Raw genomic sequence first — 18,352 nt, forward strand, 5'->3', positions numbered from 1 at the left:
GGACGAGTCACGAAATGCAAGAAAACGAACGGCTTGCATGATTACTAGTACAGTCTCGCTTGGGTGACCAGTGAGAAACAGCATAATTAACAACCTAACTAATACAATGGACAGCCGCCAAATCGTTGGTCAATTAGACATGTCAATGATGAGTCAGATTGGTGATCCTTTCGTGTTTGTCCGTTTGTAAACGTGTTGTGAAAAGCTTCGTTTATTCGATGTTGTGCCCCATTTTCACCAGAAAAAGAAAAGCGGCGTGTTTCTGTTGACGCCGCACGCGCACGGATTTACGGGCAAGCCGCGCGTGTCACGTTCACACATATCGCTCAATAAAGCACTTCAGCGGTATCGACATAACGGCGGCACCACTGGTGGTAACGGCTAGTGGTACCGGTAGTAAGAGGAGCCGAAAGGACCCAGAACCACAGGGCACTACAAGAATATATTTCATGGTTTCACACCTGCTTACTGCAAAAGTGTACAAAATACATGCATGGTAGCGCACTGTACTCGTAATGCAAAAATAAACAAATTAAAATTAATTTGTAAACTAAGAAACGAAGGTGAACCTTCAATAATTCACGAACAGGTAGGTTCACACTCAACTGACTCATGAAACAGTATGCTAGCTGTGTCAAGAATCTTAATTAGTCGAGCAATTAAGGGTGGTGATGTGCAATGCCTTGGGGAAATGCATGCAGAAGTAGGACAATATAGCTGGCTGTTGCCCTGTTTTTGCTCATTCCGTATCAGCTGATTAATCACTTATTCATGTATTTATTTTTATTTTCACATACTGCAGCCCAATTGGGCTATCACAGGAGTGGGTTTGTACACTGTATATAACAAAATATTCTTCTGCACAAATCAACTTCAGCAACTTAAGAAACATGATACCTTCAAAATAAAAGATACAATCAATATAAAAAAACACAGCATGAATCAAGTTAACTTAACAAAAATTTCTCTAAAGGCACTGACCAAGTTTCACCTGGGAGTAATGAAGTTCCATTTTTCAATTGTATGAGGAAAGAAGCTATACTTAAATAGGTTAATATGCGGTTGAAATGGTGAAAGGCTAAGTTTGTGGCTATTCCTAGTAGGTTTCAATTTATCAGGACACAGATAGTTGTTCTTTAATGAGTAGCGTGGGGTGTTAATTAGATTATGCAACAATTTAAGGCATTCATGATCACGCTGCTCAGACAGAGGTTGTAAACCGAGTTGTTATTTATTTAAGTCATTATTCCAAAAATTGGAGAATTGGAATTTCCCCTCAGAAGGCACTACTGGAAATAAAATCACTTTTAGTGCTTGTCGAATGGTTGCCGCAGTGTTACAGTTGACCTGCAAAGGCGGGGACCAGCCGTTGCTCAGAAAATGGAAGAGAGGACGGACTCTCTCCAGGCCCGGGTAACTTTGAGCACTGACTGTGTTTATCGGTATACTATGTATTGTACTTCCGCACAGTACAACGACATATATTAATGGTTAATACAGTAATAATATGTATATATAATTATGATAATGATTCAGATCTGCATCTCCTTCCTTCATGCCACAGAGAATGTCTATGGAATTCTTGCTGTCAAATCAATAAATATACTTCAGAGCATTGTCGCGTTGTCGTGACAGTGTAGAATAACACACTGGCAACATCACTTCAAAGCATTAACTCTTTATTGGTCAAACCTGTGCCCAAAAAAACATGTGCCACTTAAAGCACAACCTAGCGGTGAGCATGGTTTGTCAAGCGCGTCACATGACTTGTCAAAGGTCGTAACATAATCACTGGTGCTATATATATATATATATATATATATATATATATATATATATATATATATATATATATATATATATATATATATATATATATATATATATATATATATATATATATATATATACATATATACCTTCCGCAAAGTACAACACTATTTTCATCTCGCGTTGACTGATATCTTTCAGTTGTTAGTAGGTGAAATGCAATCCACAGAAAAAGGACAAACAATTGTATGCATATGTGTCAGTATAATCACGCAGTATCAGGCTGGGCATCAACTGAACTAATTCTTAATATCTGTAACTGTGATGAGGAAAGCATATGCCGTCTTGAAGAAGACAAGCCCACTTGTTGAAATGTTGGCTCCTGCTTTCACCATGTTCTCGTTTTGCTCATCCTCTTGAATTTCCATCTCCCACCTTCCCAATGTTTTCCCTTGGTTTGTATACATGGTATTTTAACACACAGCCTAAAAGATTGCAGATTCTTCTTCTATACGCATAGTTGGTATATAATTGTGAATCAGCAACACACTAAAAAAACGTTTTCTTCTAGCATAACACTGAAGCATACAGAGCTGAAAATTTATTGTGCCTACCTAGGCGTCATTTCACATATTTAAGAGGTGAATCATTTTCCTTTGTGTACATGTGGATTGGGCCAGCTCCCACATCGAACTATATGTCATCAATCTGCACAGTTGGCACAGTAGGAATTCACAAGACAAATTTTAGCACGGTGCCTTGTTTACACGTTTCTACATTTCTGTATGCAAGATTTCCACTTAAGATACTGTGCTTGTTGTGCAGGCCATGTTTTAATGCTAATGGATGGCACCTGTAAAATCATGTAAGACTTTTGTGAATATATTGGCACAGCAGCACCTTCTGTTATTTTGTATTGTATTTTTATATCTGACCAGCAACACAACCAAGCAGAGGTATTTTGTATTGTAGGCGAAACAGGTGGCCACTTAGGTTTGGCAGCTCTAGATGGGCACATCGCACCTAGTCGTTCCTCACCCCACTTTAACATCTACATTTCATCAATGGTCAAAGGACAATGTTGGATTCCGTAAAATATCCAATTTCAAATGCACTATGGATGACTGACTTTTGAAATAACAATGACGTGATGCCTGGAAACCCATGCACCAACTTTCTTCCCATACTAGTTACCAATGCCTTACAATGTGCCTTAAAATTATTTGTATGATGCGCCTGAATTTGGTACTAGAGTGGAGAGGAGTGCAGTAGTTAACTTTACCTGGGGTGGCAAAATGCCTCACAACACTGCTACATCAAAGTAGCAATGCTGCAGTGCTCAATAGTGCCCTTAAAGGCATTCAGTTGAGCGCATTACATAACAAGGGAGGGAGGAGTACAAACATAAATGAGATTACAAAGTAATAGTTACAATAAATAATAGGACAAAGTACAGAACAAAAGTATGCTAACATTGCTTAGCTATTAAGAAACAGAGTGTAAGAAATCATAAGGAATTGCAAAACGAAAGTTATGCACACAGCACAATCAAATGTTGAAAATATGCATGCCCACATGAACTACGGTATTAATACAGGTAGTTATTAGTAACTCACAAAAATAACTAAACAAGAATGTAATAAAAAAGGCAACTAATTATCAGTGCATAGCACGTCGTAAAATTTTAGTGTCAGATTCTGTGGCAATATCAGAGGGAAAGCAGTTCCATTCAGTGATGATGCAGGGTGTAAAAGAGCATGCATATTGTAGCGTGTGACATGATGTGCACTTGAATTTGAGGTGGTGATCCCGGCATGAAAAGACGACAGGTGGTGACCGAAAGAAATTATTGTGAAGGGAAGTATGATTATAAAGTTTGTCAAGCAGGCAAAGACGCACTGATTTGTGGCGAAGGGATAGTGCTTGTAAATCGGTACGTGCTTTTAATGATGACACTCAAGTGTAAGATGAATAGTTCGAAAATATGAAGGTGAGCAGCCCAGTTTCGAACAAATGCAATCTCGTCAACAATGTATACCTGCCAGAGTACTATATTAGTGATGAGTATTCGAGCTTTGTGTGGATTAGTGTAGTGTAAGCAAGTTTATGTATGTTGACAAGAGCATGCTTTAGGTTTCATTTGATGATGCCAAGAGAGTGACCAACTGCTGCAAAGATGGAGTAAATGTGGTGGTTTGATGTTAAGTTGTAATGTAAATGAAAACCTGTGCTGGTAGTTGAATGTTCAACTGGGATCTTCGAAATAGTCGATGACTTGTGAAATAATAATGTGTTCCATAAGTTTGCAAATTGTGCTGGTTGATCTTCATTGATAGTTAAGGGGTGAGAAACACTCGCCGGATTTATAGAATGGGATGACTTTAGCCACTCACTAGTCTTAGGAATGGACCCAGGGGGGTATGTCGAGACACTGTGACACATTCTTGAGTAGCTTGTTATTAAATTTGCTGTGACCTGATGTAAATGAATTTTTTAATCTGTTTAGTAAGGTAAAAATGCCCGACTCATTAATAACAATTTCAGACATGTCAGATTGCATGGGGAAGTCAGGGCATGCAGTGATCTCTTCGCAGGTGGACACTCAACAAAACATGTCATTTAATGACTGCACACACTATAACTCGGGAACTACGTCACCACCAGAATTAGGATTATGTCAGGCTGTGAATAGGGGTTTACTACGTGCCATAATCACTGTTATTCATAATAAATCATAGCTGTAAACTTGCTGACGTGTGGATTTTAGTAGCAGCTGGCATTCTTTGTCACATAATATGCATCTTTGCCATGCCATGCTTTCTTTTTTGTTAAAGATAAGTCAAGCAGACCTACTATAACTGCATGATCAGACAGCCTGTCCAGGTGAGTAATGCCGGAACAGATTAGAGGATTGCTCGTCGAGATGAGGAGGAGGAATAAACATTTATTTTTGAAATAGTATCCGGGTTAAATCCCAGTTCTACTCTCGGTGGGAGGTCTCCTCATTCCAGGAACCCTCTGGCCTTTGCTGACTCCTTGGCCCTGGCGACGAGGTGTCATTGTTGTTCCAGGCCCTCGGAGACGAGCTTGGCCTCCCACGTTTCAATAAGGTCTTCGCTTTCTTGTCTAGCATTATATTCTTTCGGTGAAGGCGATGCATCTGTATTTAGATGCCATGGACACTCGAGAATCAGGTGCGCCAAGGAGTCTGGTAAGTCGCACATTGGGCAGTGGTATCCTTGTAGCATTGGGTATAGTCTGTGCATGAGTATTCCGTGGGTGTAAGTGTTACTCTGTAGTCTTCCGAGTGTGGTACTTTTTTCTTTGGTGAGGTTTGGGTGAGGTGGTAGCTACACCCTGCATTCCACCCTGTGATGTTGAAGGATCTCTGAGTAGGTGACGGGTACGGTCTCTGCTCCTGCTGACGCAGACCGGGCATCTTGAGAGTAGGAAGGGTTGGGCCGGCAGGTGTGGCCTCGGGCCGCGACATGTGCTGCTTCGTTCCCCTCCAGCCCGTCATGCCCAGGAACCCAGGTCACGCAGGTGTAGGGGATCAGAGTGCTGTTGTGCTTCAATATCTTTAGTGCTTCTGTCGACACATGACCCTTAGCGTAGTTCGTGACAGCTGCTTCAGAATAAGAAAAAACGATAGCTGCGTCCTTGCACGTGGTAGTTGCTAGGGTGATTGCAGTCTCTTCTGAAGTCTCAGGGTTTTGTGCATGGACCCGGCACACGCTAGCTCTCTACCCTGAGAATCTACGACGTTCAGGGTGTAAGCATTTCATTGCGGGTATTTGGCTGCGTCGATGTATCTGGCGTCCAGATCTTGCTTGTGTCTTCGCCGTAGGGCATCCACTCGGGTTTGTCTTCTTGTCTTGTTGTACGTGAGGTGCATGTTGCGTGTGATTGGTGCTTTGCACAGGGATTTGCGGATGTTTGGAGGAATTCTTCCTTTTCGGTCCATGGTGGCTTATAAAGGTTTCACCGCAGCTCGGCCGTTGCAGCACTGATCTCCCGGTGGGCGTGAGGTTAAGTCATTCTAACTGACTGGCTTTATGAGCTTGCTAATTCTTGCCAAGGGTTGTGTATGCCCATCTTGAGAAGTCTCGTAGTCGAAGCCATAGATGGTAGGCCCAGGGCGATTTTGATGGCTTTGCATATTTGAATGTTAATTTGTCTACCTCTGATGAGATCTAGAATATTGGCCAATGCACATGATGAACAGGTTGGGAGAGTAATGAGTTGAGGTAATGGGAAGTGTAGACAGGAATGAAGGAAAACGTGCTATTGAGCATGAGCAGCTGCGACAGATTCTGTTGTCCAGTTAATAACGGAGAAATTAAAATTGCCATAAATGATCAGAGTAGAATGCCAAAATAGCATATGCACTTCATTTAGAATGTTTTGAAACTCGCTTGAAAATGCTTAATTTACATCTGGAGGGCAGTAGTATGTGCTTATGATAACATTCTGCTTGAGCATTGAAGTGAAATGAAAATGTGCTCTACGAATGAACGAACGCCAGTGAACTGCAAGAAATTATTTTTTTAAAGTTATGAGCATGCCACCTTCTATGCAGTTGCATCATTCGCAACAAAAAGTATTGTATGCAGATGTGGAAAGAAAAATTTTATTGGAGATGGTATCGTTTAGCCAAGTCTTGATTAGTACAAGAGATGTCGCGCATGAATCAATGAGTGATGAAAGTGACATATATTTTGACATCACTCTTCAACCATTTGTGTATAAGAATGACAGGTTTGTAGAAGTGTTATGGGTGTGTGGTTGCATAAACTGTTTGTTTCCACACTTGCAGAAGATGAAGGTTTGGCTTGTCATTTCAAAGAATGCCGAGACAGATGCACTGCACAGTTTACTTCAGAGTCCCAAACATACGTGTCGTCGTTGACCAAGAGCTTGTTATAAAGCAAGCAAGCTAAGTGTGATCTGTCTCATAACGAATACAAATTTTAAAAATAATAAGAAAATTAGTATATCTGTCCTGATTGCTGATTTGCTGTTCCTAAGTGATGGAGTAGTGCAAAAGTGACATAAATATTTTGTTTGTACATTGTACTCAACCCACCACAACAGTAAAAGAAAAGGAAAGAAAGGAAGGAAAATGTAATTATGTGAAATTATACAGATGGAGCATATTTTTTTTTCATGCTGAAGTAAACAATCAACATATGCACATGTGAATACGATTTATGTGCATGCATATAGAATAACTTTCACCAGTCACATTATGTCAGCAAGACTGCAAGGCGGGCGAATTGCTTAGGATTTATCTTAGTTTTGGTAACAGCTAGCGCAAAGGTCCGATGAGTAGAAAATGTTATTAAATACTCGAGCAGGGCTGTTAATGCGTTGTGAACACCTTTCTGTAACGCTATGTGTCATATCCGCGACCGCAGCGACTAGGCCGGTATGGATAAGCGTAGGTTATGATCGAGCTATTCCTTGTCATTTCACGCGCTGATAACCACGACTTATTACAATACGGCAGTTTCTCGCCGTTTGCTAATCCGGCTTGGGCAAAGCTTCCGTCGTTGTGTGCCGCCCGTGTGTGCCGCCTCACGTCCGCCGTGCGCGATGCCGGCCGAGCAATAATAGATTGACTTTTGGATGGTATGCTCGCTGCGTGAGGGAAGTCCGCAGGTGAAGGGCGTGGGAAAATAGCCCATTATTACGACGCGGGGTTCGATATATGACCTGTGATTAGCCCGAGGGTTCTTAGATTAACTGCGTAGCTGTTGCGAGGCCCAATGCTTCGCGCTGCCCGATTGTAGACGGTGGATATTGTAAATATGTAGTCGAAATGAACATATTTGAATTTCGCTTGCGTTCCGCTCGCGCAAGAACTTTCAGCGACTCGCTGACTTCCCTGCTGTCGCCAGTGAATGTTCCCCGGCTAGACGCTCCTAGGTCCAAGCCCGGCCCGGGCCCGAGTAATTGCTTGCCCGCCCCGAGCCCCGAGCGTCTTCGGACCGAGTTTGGCATATGCGGCCGACAACGCTTCCTGTGTGGCCAGCGCTAGTCGTAAAATCATGTTTTGTCAACAATTAAGTTAGCGTGTTGACGGTACGTGAAACGTCGGCCGCTTCCGCATCGCAGCTCTGTTAATTGGCATTCGCTTTGTTTTTCTTATTGTGTTACACAGTAGGTGCGATTGCGATCACTTTATTCCGACGGTTATGCTTAAAGCCAATATATGTATATATATATATATATATATATATATATATATATATATATATATATATATATATATATATATATATATATATATATATTTTCCTGCGACGTCGTCGGCGATAGAGCAGGCAGGCCGGATCGAGGTGCCGTCCTTACGGTGCTGCGCGTACGCTATCACCGATAGGTCGTTTATATGCACGGTAGGTAATAACAACAATGGTAACCCCGAGAAAGGAATCCATGTGATATACTGGCCCTCAATATAGGTTCGTGTATGCCGAATCGCGCCGTATGTATGTATGACTCGGTCGAATTGGCACGTACAGTTGAGAGGCTCTCATGAGATATATATTGCTCGCCGACGACATGCCGATGAAATGATCTTTAGTATTTTTCTCGCACACAACTATAAACGAACTTCCTATTAGCGTGTAGACGAATGATGAGCGCGGCATATATGTACAGTATCGTACATATTGCATATGTGCAAAACATATGTGCATAAGGGACAGGAGTTGGCTCTGTCTGAAACCCACTGATGTCTCCATTATAAACGTAAGCAGCAGTGCTTGTGTTATGCCCTGCTGCTTAATTTCAAAGAGACAAAGAGATAAATGAAAGGCATAGATAGAAACATTGAGATGAGCATTATTTATGTTCTTTTGCAATATCATGCTGCACTTACCACGAATTACAAACACTGCATTAAACACTGCAATAGTTGTCTCTAGCTTGCTTATTTTAATAACAGTTCCATTCACAGTCTCAACTGAACAGTGTTACACAACATATTAACTTAATTATTTTACTAAAGTCTGAAAGTGTCTTGGTTAGGCATGCATTTACGTATACTGGATGAGTGAGAGGCATATCAACACACTCAGTGCTGCTCTCCAACTGAGATTATTCGATCCATTGAGCAACCTGACTTTAGGCCTTCGCAGGTGACTGTTCAAGTCAATTAATGCATATATATTTGCCCACATCTACTGTTTGTTCTATATTGATTTCTCTCTTACGAGTAATCGCGGTGGATTATATGGGATATTACAGTTTTAAACATTGAAGGCCACAATAATGAAAATATTATAGCCTTTGAAAACAAGAAGCATAGACAGGCCATCAAAATGACAGCAAAAATAAAGAATAAATTAATTGTTTGTTAAAAAAAGCCTAATAAACTCGTAACCCAGCATGGAGGAGATACTACCTGTGGTGTCCACAATTTAGCTTGTGGGGAGGCCTGAATGGTCGGCTCAACAAAGAACGCCACTGGTCAGGCATTTTGGAGGCTATACTACAAAAAACTACCACCTTTTCACAGCTGTACTGATGATGAAATGCTTGTACACAGTTTTAATGTGACAATTCCATCTGACTGAGAAAATACATGATTTAATCACCCATGACATGCCTCTTGGCTCTTGAAAGTTGAGCTCCAAGACTGGTATGCTCTGTATATCACCAACCGTAAGCACCAGACTAGCAATACCAGAGTAACAGGGAAATCACCCACTGCAATCACCTCTGAAAATTTAGTCAATGGAGTTAGAGAGCTCTTCTGAATCACCTTTCTAACAGCAAAGTAACACTGTACCATTTTGGAACAATACATTTGTGTTTCTCTGACATGACCCAAATACCTCAAATGGATCCCGGCACATAAGGGAGAAGTAACCATGAATAGCCCTCCCATTCTCACGAGGAGGCCCATCGAGCTGCGCGAGAACTCACTGCGGCTCGGACAGTGACAGCCCAACATCCCGCAGCCCCCAGGGAAAGAGGAAGGACTGCGGGGAGGCGACGACAACAAAGTAGCAATACGAGACAACAGGGACAGACTGGTCAGGTACCACGACATACTGACACACTATACGAAACAAAGAGAAACATACCCACAACACCGCAAACAACTCGACAGGTCTCAAGAAACAGATTGGAGAAGGTTGCAAATCGGAACGTTCCAAAACCCAGTACATTTAAACAGATTAAATTCAACACAATACTCAGACACGAGCTGCAAGCTCTGCAAGCACAAACACGCAGACATGGCACACATCTTATGGAAGTGCGCACAGATCAGATCAGTATATGTAGAGGACAAGATAGAACCAGGCCTTCTCGAGGAGCGATGGCTAAGCCCTCTGACTAGCTCAGAACTACACAACCAACTATGGGCTATCCAGTGGGCCCGGGCAGCGGTGGAAAGGCTATGCCTCACCGCACATAATGCCCGGGTGGCCCGAGTCCAGGCTGGCAACCTTGCAGATGCTTCTCTCACTAAAGTTTTTTCCGTATGTCCCTCCCTGGTCAAAAAAATTTACCTTCCTAAACGCCAAGTGCATCTTTAGAGGCATGACTTATAGAGATACACTGGCAATTTAATCTCTCCACCATGGATGCTAAAAAGTCTAAAAAGGCAAAATTCTACTTGCTGATAGATGCTCCATTTCAAAGAACATTTGCCCTTTTTACACACAATGCTTTGTTTAAGGTCACATTCAGAGCAAGTGAAAAGCACAATTAGGCCTATAATTCCCTGCCTGTAATGATCCTTTGTACAAACTTGCTGTGAAACAGTATTGCATGAAGCTACACTGACTCTCTACAACTGCAGAAGATTACTCTCTTCATTCAGGCAGCAGTGACATTTCTTTCCATTCATAATAAGTGAGTCAAAATGCCTGCTTTCACATTATTAAAATTACGTATTTCCTGATGATAAATTGCAGTTACGAATACTGTGTCCTTGACAGTGCTGGCAAAATTGATGCAGCAAAGGCTGTCGAATTTGAGTGTAAAAGCATGTGTCGCATCAGAGCAAACTTTCCGGGGTAGAAAGATGGTAAGTGAGCCTGGCACAAAAGGTGCAGGTAGATACATGTCGTTGATGTTGTTGTGTGCTTTGTTATCTGCCATGGCATTGAAAAGGCCAGAGATGTGAAAGAGGCCTGTACCTAGTGTAAGCAAGCATTAAAAGTGAGTAGTTGTGAAGCTTGTGTATCCTCTCACAAAGCTATGTGGCTTTACTGTCTTGCTTCAGCTGTTAAATGACACTCAAGGAATTGGTGTGTGTCTGTATTTGGGCGATGTTTGATAAAAATGAGGCTGCCTCATTGGTGTCATGTATGACTATCGCCTACCAGCCCTGCTCTGCAGACTCTTTTCATGTATGGTATGAAGCTCAAGTAGAGTTGCAGACATCCATTGTATATTCCTTATTTTTATAAAGACGGTAGTACTCATACTATGCTTCCATCTCCTGTAATAGCAGCGTCTGTACAAAATACATTGGTCCAAAGGAACATCAGTGTACAGCCATGACATAGCCTTAAGTCTGTTCTTGCACCCAAGCAATCAGAAGTGACTGCAACATGCAACCTCTTTAATTCACATGCTCATTCCCATTGAATCAACAACGCTGCCATGGTATTCACCTGGGCATGTTCTTGAGTGAACAGAGGGAGAGCAGCTATTGCCCTCATCCCATTCTGAATAATGATCTCAATCTGGTCCTTCTGCTTCGGTGAGAGCCAGTAAAACTGAGCCTGATAAATAATACGTGGCTGGAGTGCAGACCAAACAGCATTACTGGCTACTTCGGTACATGCCCCTCCATATTTTGAAGCAATCCTTCATATCAGCTGGAAGGTTGACATTGGTGTCTTCTTTACTTTGCCTAGCCAATTTTATCGTGTTCCAGATTGGCGAACATTGAGAGCAAGGATCTGTACTTCTATTTCTTGTAACAAGGACCAGTGCCGTAGCCAGGAATATTTTTGTACATGTGTTATGGGGGGGGGGGGGGGAGGCGAGGAAGGCAGGGGGCAGGTGAGGATTGTCTGCACATCATCTTATGCCAGGTAAACAGAAATTTTGGGTTTGGAGGCAAGAAGTTACGTTCCCGGTGTCGAGCATGCTGCAAGGCAATGCCGGTCTAGTCTGGTGTGGTTGGAAATGCCTCTCTCAAACTAATTGCCAAGAATTGTTAGAAAGCTATACTGTGGCTCCATTTCCTTGCAGCAAGGTGTGTATTGTCCAAAATGAGTGATGCACGAATGATGGATGTCGCTGCACCTATTGCTGCCTGCAAACGTGAACCACCATTCAGGAGCACAGCAGTACTGGGTGGTAATGCTAGTAAATTGACATAACTAGCAAGGCTTCATTATGCGTGCACTGGAGTTAAATGTATTTTTGATTAAAATGGCTGTGACATATGAGTAGGCTTTGTTTTTTGTGGCTATTGTCTGGCTTTCATGCACCCCCTGCATGGGCTGTATTATTCTTGCATCCCTCTGACAATAAGCATTTGCTTGTGAGTACTTCTTGCTACCTTCATTATCGATTTTTTTTTCTTGATACCCAGATCCCCGTCTTTGCAATGTGGCCTCTGGCTGTTTAAGTTCTTAGGAATGCAGACTTGTATGATGTTAACATACCTGAAAAGAAGCAGTATACACACTGAATACTAGAATTATAGAAAGCCACTGCTGTAAAATTAATGGTTAGTCTTGAAAAGGGTCAGCTGAATTTGCCACAATGAATAATTTACTGAAGCTATAAAAGCTGCTTGCCTGAATAAATTTTCCAAGACAAATACAGCAATATGTGTGTCATGTTTGAATAGAATTCACAATTACCTGAAACATATTTGCTTTGAGAATTTGTCCCAGGTGCCAGAAGCACACTTATTGCAGAAGCTTAAAAGCAATACAATGACAGCCACACACCTCTACCACGTGGAATAAAAAAAAACCCAGACGGTAGCACACTACTCAGTGAGATAAAAAAACAAACTCATGTTGTCATTTATTGAAACTGCTCTTTATTTTTAAAAGTTCAATTCAGAACAAGTTGCTGCAGAGTGTATTAATGTTTACGTCGGTTTCCATATTACATGCCCTTCTGTGGCAAAAAAAGTTGCACATAAACAATCAATCATGCATGCCCTCCAACAAAGAGTGCATTTTCTGGATGGAAACTGAGTGAATCAAGTGACATGTGGCTCATATGTAATTGCACGTAAACTTGATGGCTGATAACACTAAGGGCAAGTAGTAGTATTATAAACTTTATTTCTCTTAGTGGTTTGGGCGGTCGGTGCGTCCCTCAGTCCATGGCTCCACTGGTCTCTGTGGTTTGCTGGGCTTGATCAAGAAGAGCTCTCTGGCTCTCTGCATCTTCACTAGCAAGCCAAACATTCCATTGTCTGTTACTTGGCACTTGCGTCGTAAGGGGCGAATTGGAATTTGGAGACTGTAGTTTATACATTCATGTTACGTGGGCAAGAGTTGGCAGCTCCCCGCACCAAGAACACATACTTTCATAGAATGCAGAGTGTATCTTACTGAGTATTTGTAGGCGTAGATATGTGTTAGTCTGTACACAGCACTAATCCCTGGCCTGTTCTCCCATAAGGTTGGGGTGCGCACGCCTGTATTTTTGTCTCTCTTTTTCCTGGTTTTCGAAGGTGTCACGTGGGTCAAGGGGGGTTCCTTGAAAGGACCAACTAGAGCAGTCGGTCTGCCCTCTCATTTCCCTCGAGTCCAGAATGCGCCGGGCCCCAAATTACCACCTGGTGCAATTCTGTGAGTTTTGCGTGGGACGGTACCCGTCATTAACGAACAGCATGCTGCCTTAGAGGTACACCATAGCCAATGCAGATTGTTTCTTTTGGGAGCTCTGCCATCCGGAGCTCAGAATATGCACGTCAAACTTAGGCTACCCACTACATGGCCTGCCCAGCTCCACTTATTTTACTTAATGACAATTAGAATATCAGCTGTCCTCGTTTTCTTTCTAATCCATACCACTATCTTCCTGTCTCTTAACGTTCAGAATATGCACGTCAAACTTAGGCTGTCCAGAGAGCCCACGATGCGGCAGTTAGGCTCGGCCTAACAGTCCCCACGTGGGAGCAGCCCGCAGCTCTGCCCTAGGGCAAAGCTTCTCAGGACCTTGTCATTAAAGTTCTTTGTCTGTCTGTCTGTCTGCACCTCGAAAGGCCAGTGCTATGGCTGCTGCATCCATGGTATAGGTTGAAGGGTTACGAATGGAGGTTGTTATCACTGTGAACCGATTGAAGGCCACTATTGTGAATTTGTCTGCTGCCACTCTACACGCATTTGTGTAGTATATGTCTGGATTTCTTTCATACTTCTTTAGTAAAGCCTTTGATTGCGCTTTCCTGCTTTGGTGGTGTTCCGTGCTCATATTCTTTGGGATTGGTGAAACTAGAATTTTCTCTCTTGTTTGTCTGGGTAGCGAAACTGTTTTTTCCCAGCCATACTGCGCTCTCATGGGATATCCCACCTTTTGCAATAAGGCCTTTCCTTGTTTTGTCGAATTCAGACGTTCTGTCTGAGGCGTGACCACTGCTGCGGCATGTTCTTCATATGTGTTGTGAATACCAAGAGCCTCCAGATTTTTGGCACTTGTGATTTTGGGAGCCCTAACTGCCCTGATGATGGAGCTCACTTTAGACATGTTCTGCAGACTTTAGTTCTGCTGAACTACTACGTCAAACACTTGTCTTTGCTTCGTATGTTGTCGACAAATTCGACTTCGCCCTGCCATCTGCTAGCCGCCTGGTTAGCTCAGATGGTAGAGCGGCTGCCCCGGAAAGGCGGTGATCCCGGGTTCGAGTCCCGGACCAGGACGAATTTTTCTTCAACTCTAAGGCTTTTCTTTCGAGGAACCCGTATGGGCTAGCTTCCTTTGTAGCAATTGCTATGAAAGGGTGGATGTCTGATTTTCCCTTTATTAATTAAGAAAAAGAAATTGTATGCTGTAACTGCCTGAAATTTATTTCTAATGCACAAACTTCTGTGCATAGACAATTTGGTACAAGAAAGTGCTGGTACAGATTTCCCAGTGAAAATGCATGCATGCAGTTTTAAGCTTATTTCACAAAACTGATAAAATGAACATAATTGTGTGCACACACTGCATGCCTCCATTTAACACAGAAACAGGCTGGCTGTTTGCATTGTTCATGCTGCATAACAGTAATTTGCCGCCTTAGAAATAATGTTGCTGTGACACAAATCGCTGTCGCAACCTATATCGACACTTAGGGAATGGTTATCAAACACACCTCATGACGAAAATACAACACTCTTTGACCCGCCGTGGTTGCTATGTGTCCTTGGCGTTGTGCTTAGTATTAATTAAGCACGAGGTCGCAGGATCAAATCCTGGCCACGGCGGCCGCACTTCGATGCGGTGGCGTGCAAGAATGCCCGCGTGCCGTGGCTGTGCACGGTAAAGAACCCCAGGAGATCAATATTAATCCCAAGTCCCCAACTGCATGCGGCGTGCCTCGTAATCAGATCGTGGTTCCGGCACGTAAAAACGGGAGAAATTGAAAGAAACAAAACAATGTCTCTTTTTCGTGCGGCACTAGCTCCTTGAGTTTTCTTCAGCGGACCGACGGGTCTCAACACCGCAGCATAAAAGGTGTGAGCATTATGTGCATTACGCAATGGGTCCGCGCCGTACTCACCACCGCAGCTGAATATATAAGGCCGCGTGAAACATGAGGCAACGGGGCAAGCGGTAATCCGAAACGCGCCGTTTCGAAAGCAGTCCACACCGTACGCGCTCCGATATTGTGAGGACTGTGGGCGAGGTTTCACTAGCCGCTTTCATATCGTGGCGCAGTAGGGAATGCCCGAGCACGGCCGCGCGAACCACAAAAGTGTATTGTAGTACACAGATCACAAGGCGATGGCTACGCGGTGGCCGATCACCGCCGTGCTGCGCAGAGGGCAGGTATTCTTGTGAGGTTCCACATATTACACGCAACACTCTCCGACGGCCGCCGTAATTCTCTCGTAAGAACGCACATAGACACACGCGCAGAACTACGAAGAGCAAAACAGGTGCCGTCACCGGCGCCGACGACAGTGGCGCTTCGAGGGCTTTGCCTTCAGTTTCACTTTTAGTTGATGGGAAAACAAACAGAAGCGACGACATTCTACGGCCGAAGCCGTCGAAGTTTTGCATGGTCGCGCTTCCGAAGTCAGGTCGTCAGGTGCCGACCGGTGGTTCTGGCAGCGCGACAGGACATTGTGATCAACGAGACGAACAAATCGTCTTTTATATCGCCCTAAATAAGCTGGCTTGCACTCTGGAAATGTATAAATTTGCAGAATTAAAAGAAAGAAAAGCAACCACTTGGACAATATATCTCTCCTTTCTCGTCTCCTTCTCACAGATGTGTATACTAAAATAAAATAACGCATAAAATAGGAAACAGAGAACTCCGTTTACGCTAAAGGGAGGCCTCTATCTTCGAAACTCCCTCTTAATAAGGATGTAGAATTGAGGTTCTTTCTCCTTCTTTCATCCCCATTTTGCGAGGGAGCAAAATGGAGGACGCTGAACATTTCTGCACCACTGTAAGGGAGCACGGTTTTCAGGCACGTAGTCTCAAGGGAGGTGACATCCCTTAATATGCCCTTTTCGGCTCATTTGCGTTTACAGTGTATGGTATCGCACACATGCATGTCGAAAAAACAGAGTCAGAAAAAGACTTCCTCAATTGCATGATTGCTAAGGTGCCCAATCTATATTGACAATTAAACTCCCTTGAGCTTTGGAGCTTAGGTAATGTATTTACATACGTCAGGGTTCAGTATCACAGTAATTTTAGCTCTGTGGTGTCGCTCACTAGCACATGCTCACGTACAAATTACTGAGCAGACATGTACTCATTACTTATACTGTTTTATAAAGCGCGGTAGTAACTTATGTTTGGCCGCAGACGCGAGCCACTTGGCGCTATAGGAAATTGAGTCAGGAGCTCTCGTTGTCGCTCCATTTGCTGCTGTTGGTTTCGCAAAACATGCTGTGAGACTGGGTCGGCTACCTGGGTTTCACTCTTCATCATGGCTTTCGTATACTGTAATTGCGAAACAAGCATTAGAAGTCAGTCATTCGTGCGGTGTGTTGACCAATTTACGTAAATCGACGGCATTGTCTCGATGACCCCGGTACTTCTTCACCAGTATAATATACGTAGACGACTTTCTGTGTGTCGGACGATGATGAACGTCACCTACATGCATGGTTCAAAAAGTCCGTGGTTGTACCAAATTCAACATCCCGTTTCTTCAACCATGTTTAGGCTATATGCTGCGCTTCTGCGTTCTTTTGCACGAGCGTTATAACGATTAAAAATGAAATAATGAAAAGCGGAAGTTCGTCCCCTTTTCAGTGAGAAAGTCCCCCGCTCGATCACTTCCCCTATATACTAGACCGTACGCAGTCGGTTTGTTGGGACGCGATACCGCGAGTCATCCAGCTGTCGGTGGATCGTGGAGAACTGTGCCACCTGCCTCGAAAGTGAAAAACACACGCGCGCTAAACGGGGCGTCATGTGCGTGCGTGTCGAATCTATCAGCGACGTTAATTGGACGTGGCGCCCCACCGTAGCCGTCCTTGTACGCGGCTGCGGAGGAGGCCCTCGGCTTACAGCACTCCCTGTCAAGGCACCCCTCATCCATCAGCACTCGGGAACACGTCTCATTAAGGCGTCGGCTGCTGAAGAACGTTCCTGGCGCGGTGTTGTCATTTTATTGTTTGGAGAGAAAGAATAGAGGAGGAGAATAGGAGGCTGATTTCGTGAGTGTCTCGTGTACAGAACATTTGAGACACGTTCAGCGCTCACGACAAAAATAGAAACATCTTGGAGGAACAAAACAAAACACGACTTTATGTATTATTTTCTTCCTTTAAGCTGTCTCTTTTCATGCCTAAGCGCTAGAGGTGTCTGAAATGTCCAAGTTCCCCTTAGTGCAGCTTGTTGTCTTAAGAACTCATGCATAGAAGAACGCAACGAGAAAGAGTTCAGACTTTCCCTCTCTTTCCACGACAGTGGTGATAGCCGCTTCCCGTGCGCGCGCGCGCACGTGTGTGTGTGTGTGTGTCAAAAAATGCGTCTCTCTCTCTCTCTCTCTTTCCCGCAGAGGAATCAATATTCAAGGAGAAGGCTAAGAGCAACAGTAAATCAGTTTAGGCAGCTAATACCTCCTCTCAAACCTTTAATATTTTCATTGCTTTGACAGAATAGGTACCTGCTTTATCACCGGAGAAAATGAACACAAGTTTCATTTATTTTTATTTCGCGCCAACACCTCACCTCCCGAACGTCATTGTGATGTGGCGGTCTTAAAAGCAGGGTGCCGACGACACACCAGTAATCCACTCTTTTCCGCCAAATGAGTGAAGGCAGAGTTTGTTTACACAGTAGCGCAGAAGCACGTGGACGAAAGAAAAAGACGGGACACGACGCTGTGTCCCGTCTTTTTCTTTCGTCCACGTGCTTCTGCGCTACTGTGTAAATGTCATACCAATCAGCCCACCAGTCCTTCTTCTT

General features: G+C 43.5%; 1 protein-coding gene across 3 annotated transcripts in view; it reads right to left on the reverse strand.

Moving 5' to 3' along the window:
• Positions 1–18,352, reverse strand: part of trh (PAS domain-containing protein trachealess) — a 602,053-nt gene that overhangs the window by 305,991 nt on the left and 277,710 nt on the right. The gene's annotated exons all lie outside the window — the stretch shown is intronic.

The sequence above is a fragment of the Dermacentor albipictus genome, chromosome 7 (assembly GCF_038994185.2).
Source record: "Dermacentor albipictus isolate Rhodes 1998 colony chromosome 7, USDA_Dalb.pri_finalv2, whole genome shotgun sequence".
Lineage (NCBI taxonomy): Eukaryota > Metazoa > Arthropoda > Arachnida > Ixodida > Ixodidae > Dermacentor > Dermacentor albipictus.